Raw genomic sequence first — 23,922 nt, 5'->3', positions numbered from 1 at the left:
ATCCAACACACAGTCCAGGATGCCTACAAGCCATAGGCCCTTGCTCTGCCAGGAATATAAAAAGTGTTTTAAATACTTCTTGATTCAGCTGGCAATTATCTTTTCACTAGTATACCTTTCATCTCCCTCTGCAGGTGCCTAGACACAGAAGTGGTAAACCACTTTCACTGGACTCAGTAAACTTACGAGATATTAACAGAAATATGGACTTTATTTGCCATTCCTCACTGACAAACCGTGTATCAGATGAGATTAGTGCTGAAACCCCATACGCAGGCTATAGGAGCCGCCACTCTCACCACCAGATTTGACAGGTCTCTACAAACACAAGGCCAAAAGATCTGGCTCATACCCCAAGCACTGGCCAGAGGACCAAGACCGGGGGTATGTCAGAAGATCAGAACATGCTGTTGAAGACCATGGCACATCAGGGAGCAGCGAGGGCTGCTGAATTCTCTGAATTCAGGGTAAAGCTTAGGAAACATCGACAACTGGTTTGCTCAGACACGTGCATTTTTATACTTAATTTGCCTAAGTACTTACTTAGATAAGTCTTTGCAAAAAATAAGATGGTTTTCCATTTAAAAAGCACTGATTTTGTAAACAGGTAGAATCCCTTGTTTACGGATTATATCTTACCTATATTCCTCAGTACCTATTTGAGTTTGTCTGGCTTCACCAAACAGCTACTAAACACATTGGGGCTTTTTGTTTAAGCACCCAAGTAGTCCCCAACAGTACCTGAACACTCTTTAAGGGATTTGCTGTATTTACCAAAATGACTATTCTTGGATAATTCAGTGTGTAGGCACTTGTATTTCTCAAGGGAAAAGTATTCCTCGCCATCGCTTCCAAAATGTAGCTGACATTAGAAGACATTAGCTGTGACTTTCTACACAGGCATCTGATACAAAAGTACTATAAAGAGAGGTTTGAAAAATATTACCTTGGACTAGATTCATTCCCCCAAGGTAATTAAGCCTTTGTTCTGATGCATATATAAAAAGCTCATTAGCTGTTTCTGAGAGAGTTTCACTACACAGAGGACATGTTCAGTTGTTTGCAAACTCTCATGTCTAAGTTACTTCCAGATCACAAGTCCAGTATTCTGTAGCTTTCAACTAAATTCTTTGTTCTTAAACTTATGACCTCTCTCTTGTCTATGTTAAAAAAAAAATTAATAAGCTCAGCTGATCAAATGATCCAGATCTTACTGCTCAACCTTCCCATCATTTTGATGACCTACTAACTCTCAAAGGTCTACAGCTATATGATTTATTGAGATCTAGAAATTACTTCTGAGAAGTCAAATACCATCAGATTTAATATCTACTCCTTTGCAACCCCACTTGTGAAAAAAGGACAAGTGTTAGAAGATGAATCGTTCCCAACAACTACTTCTGTCAGTTAGCCATGTTTTAATCAATTTAATGTGTACCTTATTAATATTGTATACAACTAATCAGAATGTTGTGTGATAGTAAGTCAAATGCATTACTGAAGGCTAAGCATATTACAGCCATGGAGTTAACTTTATCAACTAAACGTAATCTAATTTAAAAAATTAAATTCAGTTTTCTTTAATACGATGCCCTTCATAACACCACATTAACTCTAATTAATTAAATACTTGTTCTCCACTACTGGAACCTCATATCAGCACTGTCATACTTACCAAATAAGCTTCCATCATCAGGAATTGAGCCTTGCATCTCCCATAACCCCAGTTATTCCTTTTCCCTCTGCCCCAAGTATTAACCAGAACCAGATGATCTGCTAAAATTTAAACTACTTTTGAGATCTTCTACATTGCATACTTCTATCAATATTAAAATAGTTAGGAAACAGTAACAGCAAACAAAGATCATTTTCTCATGAAATGAACATGCTGTTTTTCACTTTTAATACTACAGCCACTGGAGAAGAAATGGAAGTGTTAAATGAGAACTATCTACATCATGAATTCATTTAATAAAGTTAATAATGAAATTATTTTTATACTCAACAAGATAAATGCGATATATTAAAACAACTGGTAGCTAAAAAGCTAATTTTAATTCTTCACTTTTCAAGTATATTTTAAACTGTATTTTTTAAAGGACTACTTATTTAACTACAGATGTCAGTTGGCTGGTAATTCTACCAAACAGATGACTTTTTCCCTTCATTTTTGAGTTCAGTTACTTTTATTTGTCCCCAAGTATTCAGCAGAAACCAGTTACATCAATAAAAAAATGTCAATTTTGATCTGCCTCCTGAGATGCAACAGCTCCAGATAGATTTTCAGTCAGAAGACGGGGTGACTAGAACAGCTATTATTAACAGCCATTAGACAGAGTGGCAGGACCAGAAGACAGCTCCCTAGATTTAGGCCAGATTAAGTGGATACTGTACACAGACAGACCTTCAAGCACTGTAAATAACTTTAAAACTCCATATTGTGGTTGAACTCTCTCTGCTGTCAGAATTGGTTAGGTCACATCACATGAGATGGTTTACAGCAAAGTGACAAGCACTTTGCTAAACCGCAAACTGTATGTGGCTTATCATAATAAATTAAAATTACTTAATACAGGTACTTGAGCAAAGGTCTACAAGAATGAGTGAGGTAAAGGAGATTGTTTGACATAGAACTAATCAGAAAATCACTATGGGAAAGGAGAAAATACAGCAGCTTTGCTAAAGATATTACTGGCTTTTAAATAACATTTTCTGCTTCTTCCCTGTGCTATCAAATCATTCTTTGGTTTTCTGCCATCTGTGCTTAAAATCGACTAGTCAAATAGAAATAATTTTTAACTGGGCAGATGCCCAAGTTTCATGACAGATAACACATCATGGGTAAATACCCAGTTCTCATGAGCCAAAGACATCCGTGGTGTTCATATTAAGAAAGGAAGCAAAGTAAACCTTTGCAACACAGATGTTAGATGGCAGTTTCTGATTTTGTTTAATAAAATGTGCAGTGATTGTGATAGCATTTAACTTTCCTTTTCCTTTCATATTTGTGTTTTATTCTGTTTCTGACACATTTGCCACCATCCATCTCAAACACAAACCAAAAAACCATAAAATATAGAGCAGTATAAAACTAAAAAGGAGTCCAAGCCCATATAAACTTAACCCAAAACAGCTATTGGAGAAGGGCTCAAGTGATCTCAGAAATGCTGCCACTTCTTCTTTATTATTATGATGTTCAAAGTCCACCTCATTGGCCTCTGAAGCTCCAGGTTTTTATTCTGTAGCACTGCGGCATTCATAACAGAACAAACAACGGGAAAATTACTTTTACTCAATATTTCATGCTTTTCTGCTAATTACCTCTGTGACCTTCAAGAGAGACCAGCCCATGCAGCATCCTCCTCGCGCCAGAATCCTGCTCGGGCCAAGAGGCAGGAGCGGCTCTTCCCGGGGACCTGTCCCGGGCTCGCTCCACCACATGGGTGACCCGCGGGGTGACCCCACGCTGCTGCTCACTGCTTGCTGTAACGCGGCCCCGGGGGAGGAGGACAGCAAGCAGATTACACAAACTTCCGCCGTTCCTTTTCAACAGGAACATCTCTTTATGCTCCTCCTGGGTTGTTAGGAAGGCTTTTAAATCAAGACTAGCTGAGAAGATTTAAGGTCATTTCAGAAAGCATCTAAATATCGTGGAAATTTAAGCCCGCATCCCCAAAATACTAAAGCACTTATTCACACTCTATCCAAAAAGCTACAGTTGCCTTTAAAAATCCAGCTTTTAAAAGCTTAAATCCAATTGAAAAGGCACTACAAAGGTGGTACAACAGCACTTTTGAAAATTAAAACCAATGTCTTTCCTTACATTAGCAGCAGCCCCTTTGATAATCTAAGCCGAAAGGAATCCAATATATTTTTTGCTCTCCAGCCTTACTTTTAATTCCCTGTTAGCTTGGATAACAAAAACAGATGGATCCATTTCACTTGCAGCTTCACGTGCACCAGGTGAGCTCACCAGCACCCAACACAGCCCGAGCCTGCCTTTGGGAAAGCAAAGAATCTCCACACAAGTGAACTGAATTATTTCTACCAGTCTTCATTAAGAAAAAAGGGAAAGGAGAGGCTTATGGATAACATAGTGGTGTGAAGAACACAGATTTTTTTAATTTCTCTTTTTGAATTTCTAATAATTGCAACTGAAAATGGACACCTTTGTTAAAATGCACACAATCTGGAAAGAAACTGCAGTTCTCTAAACTATTTTGTTTACTTTCCTACAAAATAATCAGTGCAATAAAACCTCTATAAATTGCTGCAAGTCATCTCTTCCAAGTGTACAATCATTCAGATTTTCATCTTCTTGATCACAGCAGTCAAAACAATACTGAGATGCAAAAAGCTCACCCATAGCTAAAAAAAAGTGGTATTTTTTTCTCTGCACTACTATTTTTATTATACATTTTATCATGTTTCTCTTGAGTGAGTTTTCTACATAGTCTTGCAAAACTCCTTTTCCAAGATTTTGGAGAGAATAAAAAAGTTTCACCTATTATGTTTATTGCAGCTGCTTTCAGTGCTTGCAGCAATTACCACACTAGGGTGAAATGCAATTTAGAGGCCACCCAGACACATGTTCCTACTCCATCATTCACCAGCAGTTTAATTTTGTTTCCTTACCATGTTAAGAATCTTCAAAAACAAGTCTACTGCTCCTTTAATTGGTAATTTCCTGAGTTGTATTCTGCTTTTCACCTCTCAATGACTAACAAGAACAAAAAAAACTTGTAACAAGAGCAAACCTGATTAGCTTAACAGAAAACTGGAATTCGACTGGCATGCTGAACGAGTGTAAGGACGGAAGGTGTACACTGTATCTGAAAGGAAAGTGGGCCTTACGGGTGGCTTTTGGAGCACACTGGAGTATTATCATAGAGGAGTAAGAGATCCAGCTGAGCTCAGCCGTTTGCTGTTACAGACACCGTATGGAGAACTGGCGCTTCTGCTCGGTCTCCACAGAGAAGAGAAATAACAAAAGGAAAACAGGAGGTGGTCAAAGAGACTTGTTTAGCATCTCCTGGCAGAGCTCAGTACGGAAAAGCATTTTTAACTTCTGGTCCGAGCCACAGCCCCTGCATCCGCTGATCCTTGTCCCAGCTGGTCTGCTGGCAGGGTCTCTGCTGACAGCTCGATTGACTTCTGTTCTCAGATGAGCATCTATTGTAATTCCAGTTTTCTGTCTTCATACGACCACTGTTGTGCTGGGCAAGTTCATCTACCCCCATTAATGAATTACCTGTATTAACAGTATTAAAAAAAACAAGTATTTTCATAGCACAGGATGTATAGGGGAAAAAGCCTTCGTAAAGCTATGGATGGTCACACTGGCATTAGTGATGCCTTGATGCACTTGCAGTCCGGCAACAGCAATTTTTAGCCTCAGAGAAAATCACACATTTAGGCCAACATATAATTAATTTACTAAAGATCCTCAAGCACAACAAATCCTTAAATAGGGAATACAGAAAATTAATCTGATACAGTTTCCTAGTTGTAAAAAGAGAAAGTATACCTTATTCTATGAACTACCTGTATTTGTTTAGAATAAAAATAATTATGTAAGCCATATACAGCCTTTGAGTTCACTATCTACAACTCTCAAACTATTACCTCTCTTTGAATCATCTTAGAATTAAAAGGAGGAATAAACAAACAAAAAAGCAAACAACCTCTTACCAATCTGATGAATTCCTAGTGGCCTCTCATCAAAAGTAAAATGCCATCCTTTTGCTTCCCATTTCTCACCCTCCTTTCCTAAAAACCCTGTTAACACGAAGAATGTGGTTTTGCTTTTACCACTTCTTGATTTACTCTACGTGGAATTTTTCCAATAACAGCGAGTACATGTAAAATTTGCCTGTGTAGATTCTTTGTTGGCTAAAGATCATGTCTATATTTTCTTGTGCTTGCTATTAGGTTTAGTAGCCTTATAAGCATTCCTCTTCCCTAATCCCTTTGGACTTCTGTATCTTTCAACAAAGCCTCTGTAATCCTGCACTCTGACTTAGAGCAGCACCTGCTTTCTCTAATCACTCTCAAAATCAAGACCTTTGAATGTGACTATAGATAGGTTTTTATATTGCCTAGACTTCTATGACAAGATATCAGAACTACACACCAAATCCCCATTAAATCTTCTTGTGCTCCTGAGGCATTTTCCTGCAATATACCCTTCCCACTGCTATTTCCTTGCACTGAAATCTGGGGTGTGCTGCTTTGTTCTCCCCATTTTGATGGTTCTCACCACTGTGCTGCAAGAAACAACCCACTGTTCACAGGCTGTATATGGCACACAAATGTGTTTTGCAGACCATGGACACATGTAACAAACCCTCGGGTAGGAGTGACGCATCGTGGCAATGGTCAGACTCACTGGTGTTCCCCTTCTCACCTCTGTAGATGTTTAGTTTGCCTAACAGTCCTCTGCCAGCCTCTTGCATGTAGATCAGGAGGGATAAATGGGGAATAATGGGGTCTTGCCAAGAAAAATTTGGCAAAGTTCACGTGTCTTCTCTTCCCAGAACTGTGACTGTAAGACTGGGACTGCAACAGCCATCAGAAGCTGCTAAAAACCCCACAGGGCACTGCTGCTCCAAGGGCCTTTTGAGAGAGATGCATTTCATACCTGTAACAACAACTCTGCTAAAGCCTGTAAGACTTTGTGCTCCATCAGGGCTTATGTAAAGGAATTTTAAATATTAGAGAGATACACCCCCCATAAGCTGAAATACATACAAATAATATTTTAAACATAAAAAGAACCTGGCTAGAGCACTTGAACTTTATTCTTCTTTCACCCACACAGCCTGTTTCATTATATCACACCTTTCAGACTTTCCATGATCAGTATTTCTAACAACTTCAGCAGCAATGAAAACACATTTTGGAGGCTAACTAGTGCTATTTGAAAAAATAACAATATTCCTTTCGGTCTCCTTCCACGCAGCTGGTATAGACCCTCATTAACAAAGGTTTTGACAGCCCGTGTATCCGTGGAAAGCCCTCCCGAATCTTTCTGCACTTTGCAATATTGAACAGAGCAAGCTCTGTGCCAAGTACCCAGATCTTGAGAACACTCCTCATAACTTCATTTCTTTCAGAATGTAACCATTCAAAAAACTGCCATTTTTCAGCTTTTAAGAGGTCTTAAATTCTCCCTGCAATAACAGATTGTCATTACTTCATGCTTTTAGAAAGACAAAACGTTGAATGAGAACAAACAGATCAGGCTGATAACAAGCAAAATTCTGAGCTCAGGTATTTTTAATTTCTACACTAATCTTGATTTTTTTCAGCTTCTCTACTTCAGAAATCCTTTTTTTACCCATCTGCTTTCACCACGACTTTCTGAACCATCCTTTCACAGGTTCATTACTGCCTGTTATAATCTGCCCACAACATTTCTATGAAACATATATCCCATATATCCCAAATAGTGGAACACCTTTCCTGTGTTTTACACACCTGTGAGACACCTTTCCTTGTTTTAGTACATTGCACATAGCTGAAGAGAGACTAAAAGAGACTGAAAAGATAAAAGTGAAGAAGGAGGGAAGGAGAAGGAGATAAGGATACTTGCAGACTTGCTCTCTGGTGCAATTTACACAGGAGAAAGGGAAAGAAGAATAAGAAATAAAATTAAAAAGAATAAATAGTAGTTATTAGGCTGGTTCTTCTGAAATAGCATGTCTCCACAGACGGAAATGGCTGCCAGCCAAGTATTTTTAAGCAAAAGAAACAAGATATGAAAAGAGAGAGGTTAAAAATGAAGCCGGAAATTTAAACTGATGTCTAATGCTATTATAAGTCTGGAAAGCAACAGAAGCTCTGGTTTCAGCCATGATCCTCCATGGACACACGTGTACAGGAGCCGCACCAGAGCTCTGCTCCCTGCCTCAAACTCCATGCCAGCACTTGGAAACACAATCGCAGCTGGTACAGAATTTCCATGTTACATTTTCTACACATCCCATTAAGAAAAAGAGCAGCATGTAGCATGCATGTAAAAAGCTGAATTTTGAGCAACATATACCCAGTCCAGAGTGCAATATGATTTAACATTTTCCTCTACTTTTAGAGGAACATCTTGCAAGACAACAGTTTGAAGTATTTGTTGAAGGAAGTGTCATTCCTATCCACAGTCCTGTTCTTCAGACAGTCACACCAGACCACTCCGTCACACCAAGAGAGCGCATAAGAGTTTCAAGGCCCACATTTCTGCTGAGTCTTTTGCATAAGATCAAGCCTGTATTGTTTTGCTTTGTTTTGTGTGTGTTTTGTTTTTTCCCTCCCCATTCTTAACAGAGTTCTTTATTTCATTATTCCTTAAAAATGTTCCTCAGCACAGATTGAAAGCTGTTGTTGTTCACTCTCAGACCAGCAATGCCACGCAGGGTTTGTAAGTATATATCAGAGGGGCACACTTCTAGAGAGTTTAACAAATACTTTGTTATAACAATACAAATCAGCAAGACTAGTGGCTTTAAAAAAGTGTTCTTGTTAGCAGTATGCTGCGTGAACATTACTTTTATCAAAACCATGTGCCAACTCACCCTACAAATAAATTGCAACCTCATAAAATTGTCAAAATTGTCTCCCTTAGGAACAACAAAGTTTGATTCACATGCACTTTCTGCACTGTAAAGTATTTCATATTTTGTTTCTCCTATGTAAAGCATAATAGTCTACATAATTTGATTTATACTCTGGGGATCTGGTATATCTATTAACTATGTAAAAGACAGTGCACCAAATATTTTACAGTTTACGCTCCAAGTTTCAAATATTCCTGGTAGTGAAATAATGAAGGGGTGCAAGCAAGAAAGCCTTGGGGGGAAAAGAAAAAAAACCCACAGCAAAAAATACTGTCTGCTGACTATTGCCAGCCTAAATCATTATAGGGTAAAGCAGGAGCTGGACTGGGGAAACATTAAAAGCTGATGGACGAGAAAAAAAAAACTATTTGCCTCATGAAGTAGTAGCTTTCTAGTACTGGGGTGGGGAAACCTTTTCATTCATGCCAATACCATCACTTACATTGAAATTAATATTCCTATGCGATGCAAACTGAGAAAAAATATTTAATTACTAATAAAACATAATTGATTAATTTGAAATACGAATAGGAAATAACAATCAATAGATTGGTACCGTGAATGAAAACCTTACCTCAGTCTGCAAATTACTAATTTTGGGAATGAAGCTCATATATGTGAGTCAATAGCCACTTCTCAAAAAAATCCCCCACAAGTCCTTGTTAAAAGTCACATCAGAAGAGTCTGTCACACACACTGAAAACCCCTGACATTATGTGCACGTTAATATAAGGACACAGACATAGGAATATACGACATTGACAGCACTCTGTGCATACGACAAGAGTTAAACCTGTACTTTTGAACAGTTCTTTCTATTTTTCAGATGATGAAAAGACAAGTTTTTTGGATTTTAATGATAAATTAATTTTTCTGAATATTGGAAACAACCGCTATACTACACATAGTAAAACTTCTAAGATCAGAAAGATCAGCTCTTCATCATATCCAAGTTTTACTGATGTACCAAAAAAAACCTGTGCACAGTAAACCCCTAGGTCCCCAAACACTAGTACTGCCCCTCTGATGATAAAAATGACAAACTACATCCACAGTTGCAGTACACCCAAAGCCTGTAACAGATTTAAAATTAAGCAATGCACCAAGGCAGCTATTAGTCTTTCGACTCAAGTGTCAACGTCAAACAAATTAATGACTGAGCATTCTCAACCAAATGGTGTCTTGACAATTACAAACTGCATCTCTAAATCCAAATTCCAGCGCAATATTCCTGAGTAAGTTTTCTGAACTGAAGTGATTTACTTGAGGAAGAAAATACTGCTGCATGCGGTTCTGAAACAATTCTGCAAGCTATCACATCCACTTCACCATCCAATTCTTTAATGAGAGACACATACTGGAGATGAAAGAAAAGGAGATCAGAGCAGGAATTTGATATACAAGAGCTGAACGTTGCATCACACATGCAACCCTTGTCAAACTCCTCCAACTACACCCATCTATACATAATCTATAACTAAGATGAAACTGAATATTCTCCAAGAACCAGCATGATGTGAACCGTATCTCAGCTTGAATCTACAACGGAATTGGCCAATAGTTGAGATTTTTGCACACTATCATCCATTTTCAGCACACACTCTTGGAATTAGAGAAAACAAGTAAGCGGACAGTAACAACTAATTGTATGGCCCTTCCCTCAGTTTATTTTTTTATCTTCAAAGCTTTATAGATTGATTGTAAAGCCATGCTATAAATCAAAAGAAAGCCACTACTCATTACCTAGTTAGAATTTCCTGGGCTCTCACTGCAAAGCTATTTCTCTGCTGTTTGATCTCGAGGCCACCGGCAATGTCTACAAGCACACTGCCTATCGTGGCAGCTGATACGCATTTTTTTCCCAGATCCCATTTCAGCAGCTTGATGAATTTCCACCTGCTTCCAGTTCTAAGGAGAACCATCAAGATAAATGATTCATGGATTCAAAATAGTTGTTCGGGTTGAAAAAATAAAAATATATTTTAAACTAGCTAGGAGCGACTTAAAGAAAATGGAGTGCGTGGTCTACTAGTGTAGACCAGCATGCCCGGCTGTGATGGCCTACGCTCCATCTGACAAATAAAGGAAGTAACGCACCTTTTTTTTTCTTGAAAGTGAAGATTTAGAACTACTGTTGCCACTGTAAAAGTTATCTCCCAGCAAGGAAAGATACATAAACAGACACGTGCCTCCTGCTCATCCCTATCAGCTTCCAAATTTCTTCCTGATGTATGAAAGATGGCATGGAAAGTTTTATTTTCTGTGGGTTTTTATCCCTGAAATACCAGGAAAGATCAAGCCTCTTCTTTCCAGTGCTGCTGGAGGGCACTGCTCAAACAATCCACTTCACTCTTCCAGTCCTTCAGCAGGCAACAGCACTCAGTCCTTCACTCAGGTTCTTTCTAGATAAAAACAAATCCTTTAAGTCAAGTCTTCATCACTGCCAGCTTTGAGAAGCCCTGTGCCTGGTATTTCAGTACAAACCCCGCACATGGCTACGACCAGCAGGTCCCCAGCAGCACCCACTCGCAGCTGTGACAAGGGTGGGCAGCAGCCCTGGCTGGACACAGGAGAAGGCGCCTGGAGGAATCTGAGCGTATCTGGGCTCTGAGCACTCGGGTGGTGAGGGGCACTGGATGCTAGCAGAGAGCTAATTAGCAGGTGTGGAAGCACCAAAGGGCGATGAATGGCACTTGGTAATGATCTGACATTTAATTGGAGTGACAATGGCGACAGCTGTGATTTGCCCTGGTTTGTAGCTGTAAATTGGATGCCTGGAGCCCCCCATACGCTGTTCAGGTGTTGAGGATCAATGCGAGGCCACCAGCAGACTGTCACCCTGAACGCGGTGCAGAACACTGGCTGGCGTGGGGTACCAGGGCCCACACTTTACCTGGTCCCACCAGCTCCCTACACGCTCCCCACTCAGCCCCACCGACCACAGCCAAGCAACCTGGCCCAGTACAAACCTGTCATACCCAACCTTTGTCCCACACGTTCAAAAGGAAAATACTTGAACAGTCTCTCCACCTACACACACTCACACCTGTTGATTTTTTTCCAAGCTGTCTTTAAAGAATCAAAGCAGTGGCACAGGGCACAACCTGGCCATTCCCTCTGCATCACCTCACCAAACAGGTGGGGAAAGCAGAGTAAGATAAAACGTGCAGACCGAACAGTGAAGAAATTATTACACCTGGCAAACAGAAAAGTAATTTAGCTAATAATAACAGGCAGGGATCACTCCTGCAGATGTAGGTACAGCCCAGGTGCCTGTAGAGAAGCAGGACGTTTTGTGCAGAGCAAGCAGGACAACCTACAGGAGGTTATGGAGCTCCAACTATGAACTGGCCATCTCATCTGAGCTCTGTAACATGGTACAGTCTCACGGCACTGCGTTTCCCCGTAATAGTTTGGAATAAACTTTTAGATGTTTGTCATAATATTTTGGAATAAACCTTTGAACTGCTGAAAGGCCTCACAGACTCTCTTAAAATTATTTTCATGCGATTATGCATGCTAAGCATAACTGAACCAAAATCTAATACACCTTTTCTCAAAAAAACCACAAATTTCATTTAAAGTCCTAGACAAAAGCTAAAGGATATCACTTGTGTCTGCCCACACAAATGAATCTGCATCCTTTAGCATGAGCCCAACAGAAAAACGTTATCCATTTTTTACTTGCAAGGTCCTGTCTTCATTTCTCAAAACAAGAAGCTCTTCACTGAACATTGCCTGAGGCTATTTTGAGTATCATCAATATTTTAAATTTAGAAAAGTACCAAACGATGTAATAAATATGAAGTACCAACTGGAAAAAAAAAAAAGTACAAACGAAGGTGACCCCTCCTGTCCTAACATTGGTATATTTAGGACCAATTTGTCTTTATGCCTCTATGCAGTTTATGATGAGTGACAGGTGCTTCTGGCCATCTCAGACCTGAACTTTGGAGACAGGTAGCACAAAGCATAACATCCCTCTTTGCATCTCATGACTATTTTCACTTTGCAAAAGCCTTTGAGCACATGATGCAAGTTGTGTCCATTTCATCATAGTTTTATCACAGTTCATGACCAACCCATGCTCAGCAATGAAGATGATACATGAGAAAATAGAGAGAGGTAGGGGCAGAAAATCTGCTGGGTTTGTATCTGTTGTTTTAAGTAACAGACAAATATTATTTTAATTTCTGCTAGGAATAATGCAGATGCTTTTACTGACAAGACTTAGACAAAGAAACACCAGAAGGAAGGAAGTGAAAATGCACACGTTGCATCTCTTCAGAAGGCAGCAGATTCCCCTGAAGGCAAGCATCAGCTCCTGGGATTTTACCCCAGATTCTACCCCCTGCCTTCCGCAGACTGCTGCCTGGAAGATGAACATATTCCTCTTGTTCACCAAAAACATTTCACTCGCGCATACAGAATATCAGACAGTAACCCGTGTTCCTAAGCAACCCTACATTCACTCCACGTTCTCCCCGCTCTGCCACCGCTAGACAAGAGGTTTTAATCGCCAATTCACCCTGCACCCGACATGCAGAAATCCCACCAGCAGCAGCCTGGGCCCAGCACTGCAGGAAGCAGCGTCAGGCAGCTTCAGCCTCTGTGGTGTCTTCGCCAAGGCATGCAGATTATAACTAAAAGACAGCATTGTTACTTCTGAGTCGTTTATAAAGACAAGTTTGGAGAAAAAAAAAAAATCACGGCTTGAACACAAAATGCTTGCAAATACAAGCTAAAAATTTATATTCTTGCCAGCAGGTATGGAAACGTTCTTTTAGCAGTACTGAGGGTTAAACTTTTTTCTGACATTTATACTATTCAATGCTGAAAAAAAATCTCTGCAAAGAATAATTGCTCCCACAGGGACCAATCCATGGGTCACAGTTTTTTGCACTTGACGGCAACAGAGCCTTGAATGAGATTTTCTATAAAACCTAGACTTAAGCTTGCTGCATAATCACAATGTTTGCCCTAGCTCTAGAAGCTGAACTAAAGCACCACTTCTGCACTGTAATTATTCCACATATGTTCCAAAAACCCATGGGGAAATTTTATTATTCAGGAGAATAAATAGGGTAAAAATAAATGGTTTTTAATTTTAGCCAATTTTTACACTCCTTATGAATTTTCATTTTTCATTTTCAAGTTTAAGTCCATGGGAGAAAGGATTTGCCTTGAAGAAATAATTAAACTTTCATCTTCAGTTATGCTTCTTAGCAAATACCCAGCCACCCACACAGCACATAGCACACAAGTGCTATTCAGTGACACAGAATGCCAACATAATCACCAATGCTTCATAATCTTCCTTTCAGTTTCAAATTGAATATTTGAAGTTTGAACTTCTGTTCAGCAACACAGAGCAAGCAGAAGTGCTGTAAGGGCTTAGGTTAGAAGGAGGCTGAGGTCTCAATATAGAGCGTAATTGGCCCTCGATACTTTTTTGAATACTTGAACTATTCTTAGAGAATAATGCAGTAATTTGTCATATGGGATATGTAAACCTGCTGCCTCCAGGATAATAAAAGATTATAACACTCAATTTGTGATGACAATGTCTGAACCAGGTTTAGGCAGCTGCAGAAGTCTGAATTTTTCTGGGAAGGGAAGCTGAAGAAGCTGGATTCCATCCAGTCTGTGAAGATGCAGGTACACTTTGAGACTAAGTTTACCCACGACACCTTCTCCAACTCCTGGGAACATTTCAACGCTCCCTTCTTAATGCAGGGGCCAAACAAACGACTGCACAGGTGCTCTGTAGGCAGGTCACAAAATGTGCATGTCCCCAAGCTCATTCACAAAGAAGCCGTCCCATGTTCACAGGGTCATTCACTGTCCTCCAGCATCCACGCACCAGCTCTGCAAGTGCTGCGCTTTCCTCACAGAGCTGCTTTCCAACATGTGAGCTGCCTGAAGAGAAGGGCAGAAACACCAAAGACCAACAGTGGAAATCAGAGGTTAATGCAAACGGATGAGCTGAAATATAGGAACAGATTAATTTTCAATGCTTCTCTTAAACTGCACTAGGGACCCTGGGAACAGCAGTTCAGCAATCTTCCTGAAGATGCCAAATCTAGCTCCAAGGTCTTAAATCACTACACTGATCCCAAATGCTAAAACTAACATGAAAATGAAGCACAAATACAGAAAACTACCAGAGAGAAGTTACAACACCCATTCAGGAACTCTTTCATTTAACAGAGACCTCCTTGCCCCACCAGCCCCAAACAACCAACAAGCTCCCTTGTATTCCTAGAGATCAGTAATTCCTACCCAAACAAATTCTAGACCCCCTAGGGATGTCTTAGGGACACAAGCCTCTTCGATCTGCAACAGCAGCAGAAACAGCGTTGGCCAAGACCTTCCTCAGTTAAACAGTTTTTGTCACACGATACCGACTTCCTTCTCGCAAAGACAGAATTTCTGATCAAAACCAGATGATTCCTCCCTCAACACAAACATCTCTGTAATCTCCCCAAACCTTGCAGGATTGGGAAGCCAACTCCTGAACGCAGTTACCATTTCCAACCCAAACAACACAGTAGTCACAGACATGTTGTTCTTCTCCTTCAAACACAATGAAGACCAAAAAAGGAAAATAATATCCTGGGGAGTTGACCCAATCTAATGTATAACACCAAGTGTCAAACCTTCCATTACAGAGCAACTCTAGAGATTAGACAGGCAAAAGACTATTAATAAATCACATCTAACATCCTAAGCTCCACACAATTCTAACATATACAACTCATAGGTACACCTTGCACCCAGACAACTTCACACAATTTTTACAAATTATCTGCTAACCCGAGACATAAGAATGCCTGTCCACCTCTGGAATTCAGTGCTGACCAAGAGGATGTAGAAGGTTCATTTTGAAATAAGAAAGTGCAGAAACACAGTCCAATACTCCTGAAAGACATGACATTTTACAAGAGGATTGTACCAAGCAAGAAGGGAGGGCAACTGCACCTTAAACTAACAGATTAATTTGCAGAACCTTCAAATATCACATATCTCATTGGTTCTTTTAAATACAGACATTTCAGTAGATGAATCGGAAGACACAGTCAGTTGTCAGCAAAGGTCTTGGTATCCCTCACTTCCCAAGACTGCCTCAAGGCTCAATTTGATCTACTCAGAAGAGCTGTTAAAAGCAAAATCCAAGTAACCCAGAAATAATGTTGGTTTTTGAGGAGTTCTCAACAGGGGCAAATTCCTTTTAGCAGAAACATCACCTCTGCTGTCTGATATGATTCAGGTTCCTCCCCAATCCTAAATTTCGCTTATAGTTCATCTTCTGTCACTTCTTCTTGGCAATTCAACTCTATTCTGCCCTCCTATGCGACCCGACCTTAGTTATATCCGCCGTCTTCAGCTCTGCTCGCACAGCAGAAATGCAACACAGTTAAGCTTTAAGACTTCAGCACTAACCACACTCTGGTACTCTTGCATCTCTCACTGCAGGCAACCACCTGCAGCTTTGTCCTTTGCAGCTTTCATTGACTTCCCACGCATGTATTTTTTCAACTATTATTTGTAATCTCAGACCTTAATAAGCATCAAATGTCACAAGCCTACCATCTCCAGACGACACTTAAAACCCCACGACCAAGATCTGGGTCAAAAAAATTACACCACTTGAGAGCAACACAACATCCTAAAAATAAGATCAAACTTATCTGTATGGAGAACCAAACTAAAAAAGACTATCACATATCATCCTGTAATTATAATCCTGACCTGTGGTTTTCAACGCTGCTGATAACAGGTACACTAAAAAAACTACCACCTGCCAAAAGAGTACAGAGTTCTGCATGATTCTTCCCCTAGAGAGATGATGCCACAACAGAAACCCAAACAAAAATCAAACAAGCAAAAAAAAGACAGGTGTTAAAAACGCCGCTTGATAAGCTAGAAGGTGATACTCGGACACTACAGTGATGAGGGTGCTTTAATAACCAGTTTGGAAAAGAATTTATGCAGGGGGGACATGTTAGCAGCAAGGAACAGAATCTGCGCATTTTCATCTGTCTAAAATGGTTTTGATTTTCAGAAGGCCAGTGTGCGACATCATGTTTTTCATGTACAGACTTGGTATTCTACCCATTTCCTTAAAGCTGGGTTTCTAGTCACTGAGCATGATCATGTAGCAGTTTTAGTTATCAAAAGGTGAGGGTCAACAAACACAGAATTCTGATCTGTCTGCTTTGACAGTAATTAGCAAAAATTATTGAACTAAAGCTCACAATGCAGATAAAGCTTCACATATGGCAGATACTTTGCTTTTGACTTGTCTGAACAAGCATGAACAAAATCCACAGCAAATAATAATCAGTTCAGCCTGCTGTCTTTTACAGTGAGTTCCATTTCACATATCTCCAATCTTAGCTTGTCATTAGTAATGCTAATTAGTTCACTATCTCAATGCCATGCTGGATTCAGTAAAAACTGAGATCATTGCTAATTTGAGAAGAAAGCTTGCTCTTTCCTTACTATAAATAAGAGTAATAGTCACTCTACAAATTACCCATAGAAATTCATATTGCTTGTAATTTTCAATCAGATTCAAAATTTAAATAAAATTGCGACCACCTTTTGATTTCCAAAAAGATAATAAAAATGTAATTATGAACTATCACAGCACTAACTGGATTAACAACCCTGTAAGGACGTACAATGACACAGTATTTAAAGCTGGGTTGCATCTTGCTATGCGAGCCAGCCCAGTTCTGTATGCACGCACATTACACACATCCTTCCACAGGTCTCCTTTGAAGGGAACCATTTTCTAACACCAGTATGGCAATTGTTCTTCAGTATCTGTGGGCTGACAGTTTTAAAGTTCTCACGCAGTCGGACTGCAGAAATTTTCTGTAGAAGATAAAACCCAATTATCTGGCACTTCAATCACAAGTCACAAAAGAGACCTGTGCCAATTAAACAGCACTCTTCTACACAAAGAGCTAATTAAAGTGACACCCAGGAGGTGAACCAAGCTGTCCTCTACCGAAACAGAGAACACGGCAGCTTGCCACAGGACCTCCTGCAAAGGGACAATGCTGAAACTTTACTGGGGATATACTGGAACGGCTCTGCTCCCTCCCAGCACCTAACGGAGTCCACCATCAATCACTATGACCACACAGACCAGCAGTTCAGGTAAATCTGGTCTCAGACGTTCCAGTGCCCCCACACTCCCCTCCCCACGAGGTCTCTGCCCCCCACATTTCTCCTCTCAGCTGGGGAGAATGGGAGGGCAGGGTGACTGGAAACGGGTACATGTTTATCAGGGCTGGGGCAGCTGGAACCTGCTCACCCCCACTCCTGCTCAGCCAAGTGCGTGTACATGTGCATTTCTGCCTCCGGAGGTCACAGAACAGGAACAATGCTCAGGGGTTTTCTAAACCAATTTTTAAATTCGGATTTATTTTAAGACTATTTACAACTTCAATACAGCTGGATTAGGAAATCAGCAGAGACAGTCTAATTTAAAACATCAAAGGACCAGCTGTACCTGAGGGCAGGTGGGCAGGAGGGGAAGGCTGCAGCAAGTGTCTCTCTGAATCCTGTCGCTCTTCCCAGCAGAGATGTTATATCCGACATCCCTCTGGGCACGGGACACCCGAGATTCAGGGGCTCGCTTGGCCTCGGCAATTAGCAGCTCCCCGACACGTGCTGTCAGAGCTGCCCTAAACTGCCCACCTGGCCCTGGACTGCTGTAGGTCATTTTGTACCAGTGTTTTTAGAAAGGGCTGGGTGACCCTGAGCTCCTGTCTCCACCGGGAGCTGCCCCGGAGTGGGTACAAAACCCCGGCTCAGCCAGTCGCTCCCGCGCTGGCGCCGGTATGGTCCCCTGGGCCACTGTGCAGTGCGGACATTTTGCTAAAACCAGAAATTGCTGCTGATTCATTCCTTCCTTCGACCCTTCTACTAGAACTAGATACAAAGGCAAAAAAAATAACGTTGGGTCCAGGATTGTCTCAGTACCAAAGCACTGCCCAGGCAGCAGGCAGGCATGTACGTCTGTCCTGTCACACAGGCCTGCAGAAACAAAGGAAAATTGAGTGGATTTTTTCTGTTGTTTTTTAAAAAGCCACCTTCCTCCTCTTAGATTTTTTTCATGCATTTTAAAGTTTTAAATCAAACTTTTTGACAGCAGTAACCTACATTTAAAACCCCATCACCTCTAATTGTGAGGCAGCTTTGGGAAACAAGGCAGTCAAGCCATTTTCAGGCTACACAATGCTAGCAACTGCTTAAAAAAAATTAAAGAAAAAGAAAATCACATTTCAGTAACTGAGCAGACTGATGTGCTGATTGAGATTAATGCAGTGCTGGTCTTTTGTTTAATAAAAATAAATCCTGTACACAAATACCAGTGAGGGTCATGGTCCAATTCAAGACCATCCCCATGTCAAAAAGCAACTGTGAAGAATTCAGCCGTGTATTTTTGTCAGCTGCAATGGGCATTCTTGTTTACTATCCACACATGCTTATGTGAAGGACTTACAGGGGCTATGCTTGAGCTGGAATTCTAAATACAAAAACTGGAGAGTGAAAAAACCAGAAATATTTCTAAAGATTATTTGCTGCAGAAGTCAGTGACTTTCTCAAGAACATTCAAAGAGCAAAATCTATCAGGAGACAGTAAGTGGCAAATCCTGATTAGCTAAAATAATCAGCATTTCACTAAAAGGAAATGCCCAAAGGAAAATAAAATTATTCTGGCTATTTTGTCTTTTCTAGTGAAATAACATATACGTTTTATTTTCAGTTTGTTCCACTGAAGCAGAGGAGAAAGAGATAAATGAAAGATGAGAGCCATAATCCATGAGAGCACTCTCAAACTTCCACAGATAGTGAAATTTAACACTGACAGATATGACAGCAACTCATCTCAGAATCTAAGCTCTGCTTTGGAATCAAGACAGCACTGAAAAGAATAGGGATAAAGAACTCCTATCAGCCTCAACTGGCAAGAGGAGCAAGGTGTAAAAATAGTCTGTAAGTATTGTAAACCAAGAAGGAAAAAGCTCTGTAGCCACCTTCTTGCCATTTTATTCTTTAAACTGTTGCTGTTACAGCAGAGTAGAGTTTAAGTTTAGTATTAACTACTACGAAATCACCACAATTATTTGTATGGTTGTACAGACCTAATGATCCACTGCGGTATATACAGAGGGGGCATCTCTACAGCTGGGCAACAAGCTCTTGATTTGGCTGGTATGCTCTACGTAAATTCCAGCCCCCTACAACCACATGTGGAGAACCCCGGTGTCACACCTGGGAATCCTTCCAGCTGGCTGCTGATAACCGGCTGCTGCTCCATCACTTGTACCAACCTTCACACCAAAGCATGCAAGGTCATAAAAAAAAGAAACACAGGCAAACCTTACAGAGAAGAAAGCAGACACGGGGAGATGAAGCGGCTTCCCCTGGCACGCCAACAATAAAACCATGAGTGCCTGAGCAGTGCCCAAGAGCTACAGGATCACGTATCCTCTGAGCAGCTGTGGTCAGATTCTTCTTACTTTTGCTGTTTTCACTGATGGAAACGACATGCAAAGTACTGTTGCCCACACTTGACGCTGCACATCACACTACCTGCCCTTTACACTAGCTAATTCCTCCTTTGTTTTAGAAGAGCCCACTCTACACGATCAGGATCCATGTTTTTGGATCCTAGGTTCTGCAGTTGCCAGTATTTGCATGGCAACAGTGAGGTGCTCCCGTGTTCAGCAGCTGCAGAGCGCTCAGAGATAGTTAAATAATCCAGGGGAGTGTTTAGGTCTGGCTCACTTCTGCCCAGTATCACCAAGGTAATGATGACTACATTATCAATTAATGAATTCAGAACTGTGCACACGCTCCTGTCACGGGGCCTGCAGTGCCAGTAAGGACAGGATAAAAGCCCAAGAAAACAGGCAACGCGCACAACAGCTGCGTGTCTGACACTGTGGATGTCGCAAGTTGCTCTTCTGTTGACACAGCATACACTTCCACGCCAGTCCCAATCAGATCAACGACTTCAAGTAGCCATCCCGATCTTAAAATTGTTCTCTCCAATAAAAAAAAGGAACAGATAAGAAAATGCACAGAAGATTCAAAACCTCATTTGGTAAACACTAAGCAGATGAAGAGGCAACACTCTATAAATTGATTAAAAATAATCTAGAGAAGGTATCTCCATCGCTTTAGCGCATCCTCAAACAGATGACTGTAGGTCCTAATTAGTACTTTCAGTGTATATATCTATATATACACAAAATATTTTTGTTTACATACAAACACTTAAGCCAACTTAGCTGAAATCACTATTTTTTTCACATACTTCTTGAGCTGAAGAGATTTCTTTTATCACTTTGCTGTATTTTAACAATATATTCATTACAGCTTCATAATTAAAAGCCTTTAATTAAAGAAGATTAATTAAACATGAGATAAGCACAACTACTACATAACTTCAGAGAAAATCCAGAATCTGACCTACCAAAACGACTTTAAACGCAATTACACATGCTGAGAATTACCGTTTGTAGATAATTGCCTTGGCTGTCTCCTTAAAGTCAACCGACTACATATTAAAGTTAAATAACATCAAACCAAAAAAACCCAAAGACAGGGCTGATTGGACTTACAGTGAAATGCGTACATTTTTCTTTTATCTCAGCATTAACCCATTACTGGTTCAAAGTCATTTACCAGTGGACCTTAATCATAAAGAGTACTTCCAGTACATTACTGAAGATAGCTTTCAATCCTCAAAATAAAAAATCTTATCTAGAGATTTCTCAATAATTTACTTAATTTCCTTCAAACTACTTCTCAGAGAATAATCCCAATCCTAAAAATATAACTAGCTTTATATATTGTTGACTCTTAGATACATTTGCTAGAGTATTTTAACATTTTCTTGCTGCTTGATACAGTAGAATTAAAATGACTCATTTTTAATAAGAAGGCTACTTAATCGAATGAACAAAGAAAAGGCAATGCTCAGGTCCTACATGTAGTAATGGAAAATTTTAATTGCGTTTGAGATCTCTGGCATTATTCTTCCTAGCAGACAGGGTCGGATCAGCTTTGTACCCAAAACCACATACGCTATGTCAAAGAATGCAGTAAAGCAATAGGAAGGGGAGTTTATTGGCCACATTTCAAGAGATATCTATACTAATTTCAAAAATTCATAATTTCACAGCTATCAGTAGGAACTGCAAACGCACCTGGGGAAGGCGCCACGCAATTCAGAAAACTTGCACTAAGGGAGTAGAAGCCCTAGAAATGTCTGAAAATGAAAAACTTCATTCAGTGTTAATTATCTCTTAAACACAACTGTGAATACTTTTGACAAACCTGTACAGACTAAGAATTTTCGTTCTCTGCACCCTTAGATTTCAGATGTACCAAAGCTGCCCAATGCAAGCTAGCTAGCCTGTTGACAAAAAATTAAACCAAAAAACACTCCACCACCACAAACTACAAAAATAACCAAAACCACAAACCGAAACAAAACCACAAAAACCACAAACCAACCAACCTTAAAAACTCTACTATTTCAATGAAGATTGTCTATTTTTGGATGTTACCTATTTTTAGGTCTTTAAAAGTTCCCTTCTTAGACTAAATTAGTGAGTTTATCTGCATATAGAGATTTCCTAGACTGTTTTCTAACTTCATTTATAAACATTTCAACTACATATTTCTTGCCAGAAGGGTGTGGAAATGATGGGTCTACATTTTGAGGACCCTTTCCCCCTAAGGAATAAGGGAACAGAAACTGGAGCGCAGGGATGAATTCCACCAGCAACAGAAACTAAAGTTCTAACTATAGTCTCCAAGGCAGACACTACACAGTCAGCCTGCCAAGGCCTCCTTCATTAGTGAAATAGCCTCAAACTCATTCAAGAAGTATAACCTCTCAAGACATACGGAACAACAGAAGGCAATTTTACATAGGTTTAATAGACGGTTGCCTAATTTTTTTTTTTTTTTATTGAAAGACAGAAAGAATCTTTTCAAAACATTGATGTGTATGGAAGAAGCGAGACAGAGAAGAATGGAAGTCCTGGAGTAAAAATGCAATATATCTCGTAGCCTTACAGAAGAGCGTATACATGTGTAGCTGTCGCATGACATTTGAATTAAACGGCCAGGATCATGACACTTAAAAGCACTTGAGAACAAGCTCTGCTCTATGGAAATTTTTGATTACTATTGACTTCCAGAACCAAAATTTTACTATCAGCACGTATAGCATGGGCAGTGAGTAAAATGAACATAAATACAAGGTTCATTAACGAAGTTAATGAGGGAATGCATACAGCAATTTTTTTCCTGTTACCTGGTGGTATATGTAACTGCAACTTGAAGGACAAAGTATAGGTGTGAGACTATAGAGTCTGCAGAAATTGCAACTGTTTAGAAGTAACATCGTTTTTCCATATTGCATATTTTCAAAGGGCATTGTTTGTATTTTGAGCTACCTTGAAATCCTGATGACAAATATTGAGGTAACTTTACTTTCCCCTCACTGGGTGCTGAATTAGCCTGCTTACTAACGTTTGAAAAATTACTGTCAAGAAACAACAGTAACTGAGATATTACTGCTATTTTCTATTTCTTCTTTACACAGTCTGAAAAATGAAAATATTTTATGTAAGCTAAAAATAAATGGATTTGGTGATCAAAATTGTTCTTTATAAGACAGGCTGCTGATGATCTAATGTAAATATTGATTTAAAAGAGGAGGCGATGTTTTCCTTGTAGCTAGACAGATCACTACTGTATCAGTTTGGAGCAGCCAATCCTTCCAATATATGCCTGTACTGCATGTTTTCTTCCATGTAAGAGATATATGCTGTATTCTTAATGATTTCTTAACAGCTGTAGTAACATCCATTACATTTGTGAAATGAGGTCCTCATACAGGCTAAGTACAGGTACTGCTGACGTGTAATGGCGGGCAAGATGTAACTGAACACAGCTTTTTAAAAGGTTCTTAAACACTCATACATGGCAGTCTTCTAAGTATAACAAGCATAAAGGCAATGTTTATCCATAAACATGATTTTACTGGATGGCTTCAAACAATAATAGCAGCTATTTTGTAAAGCTTCTGTAAATTACTAAAACTCCAGGAAGAGAATTATGCTACACCAAAAAATAATCAACCATCATCAAATACATGTTTGAAACTGATGAAGTACCACCTCAAAATAATAAAATGCTTACAAGAGTCTTCAAACAGCAATGAACTCTCAGTCTCAACTGAATCAATGCTACTGCTTTGCCTCAACTA

The 23,922-nt window shown here is 39.9% G+C and overlaps 1 protein-coding gene across 2 annotated transcripts in view; it reads right to left on the bottom strand.

Moving 5' to 3' along the window:
* PEPD (peptidase D) overlaps positions 1 to 23,922 on the bottom strand; it is a 131,740-nt gene that overhangs the window by 68,607 nt on the left and 39,211 nt on the right. The window lies entirely within an intron of this gene.

The sequence above is a fragment of the Caloenas nicobarica genome, chromosome 9 (assembly GCF_036013445.1).
Source record: "Caloenas nicobarica isolate bCalNic1 chromosome 9, bCalNic1.hap1, whole genome shotgun sequence".
In the NCBI taxonomy this organism is placed as follows: Eukaryota; Metazoa; Chordata; class Aves; order Columbiformes; family Columbidae; genus Caloenas; species Caloenas nicobarica.
This window is presented reverse-complemented; position numbering and strand designations above follow the sequence as displayed.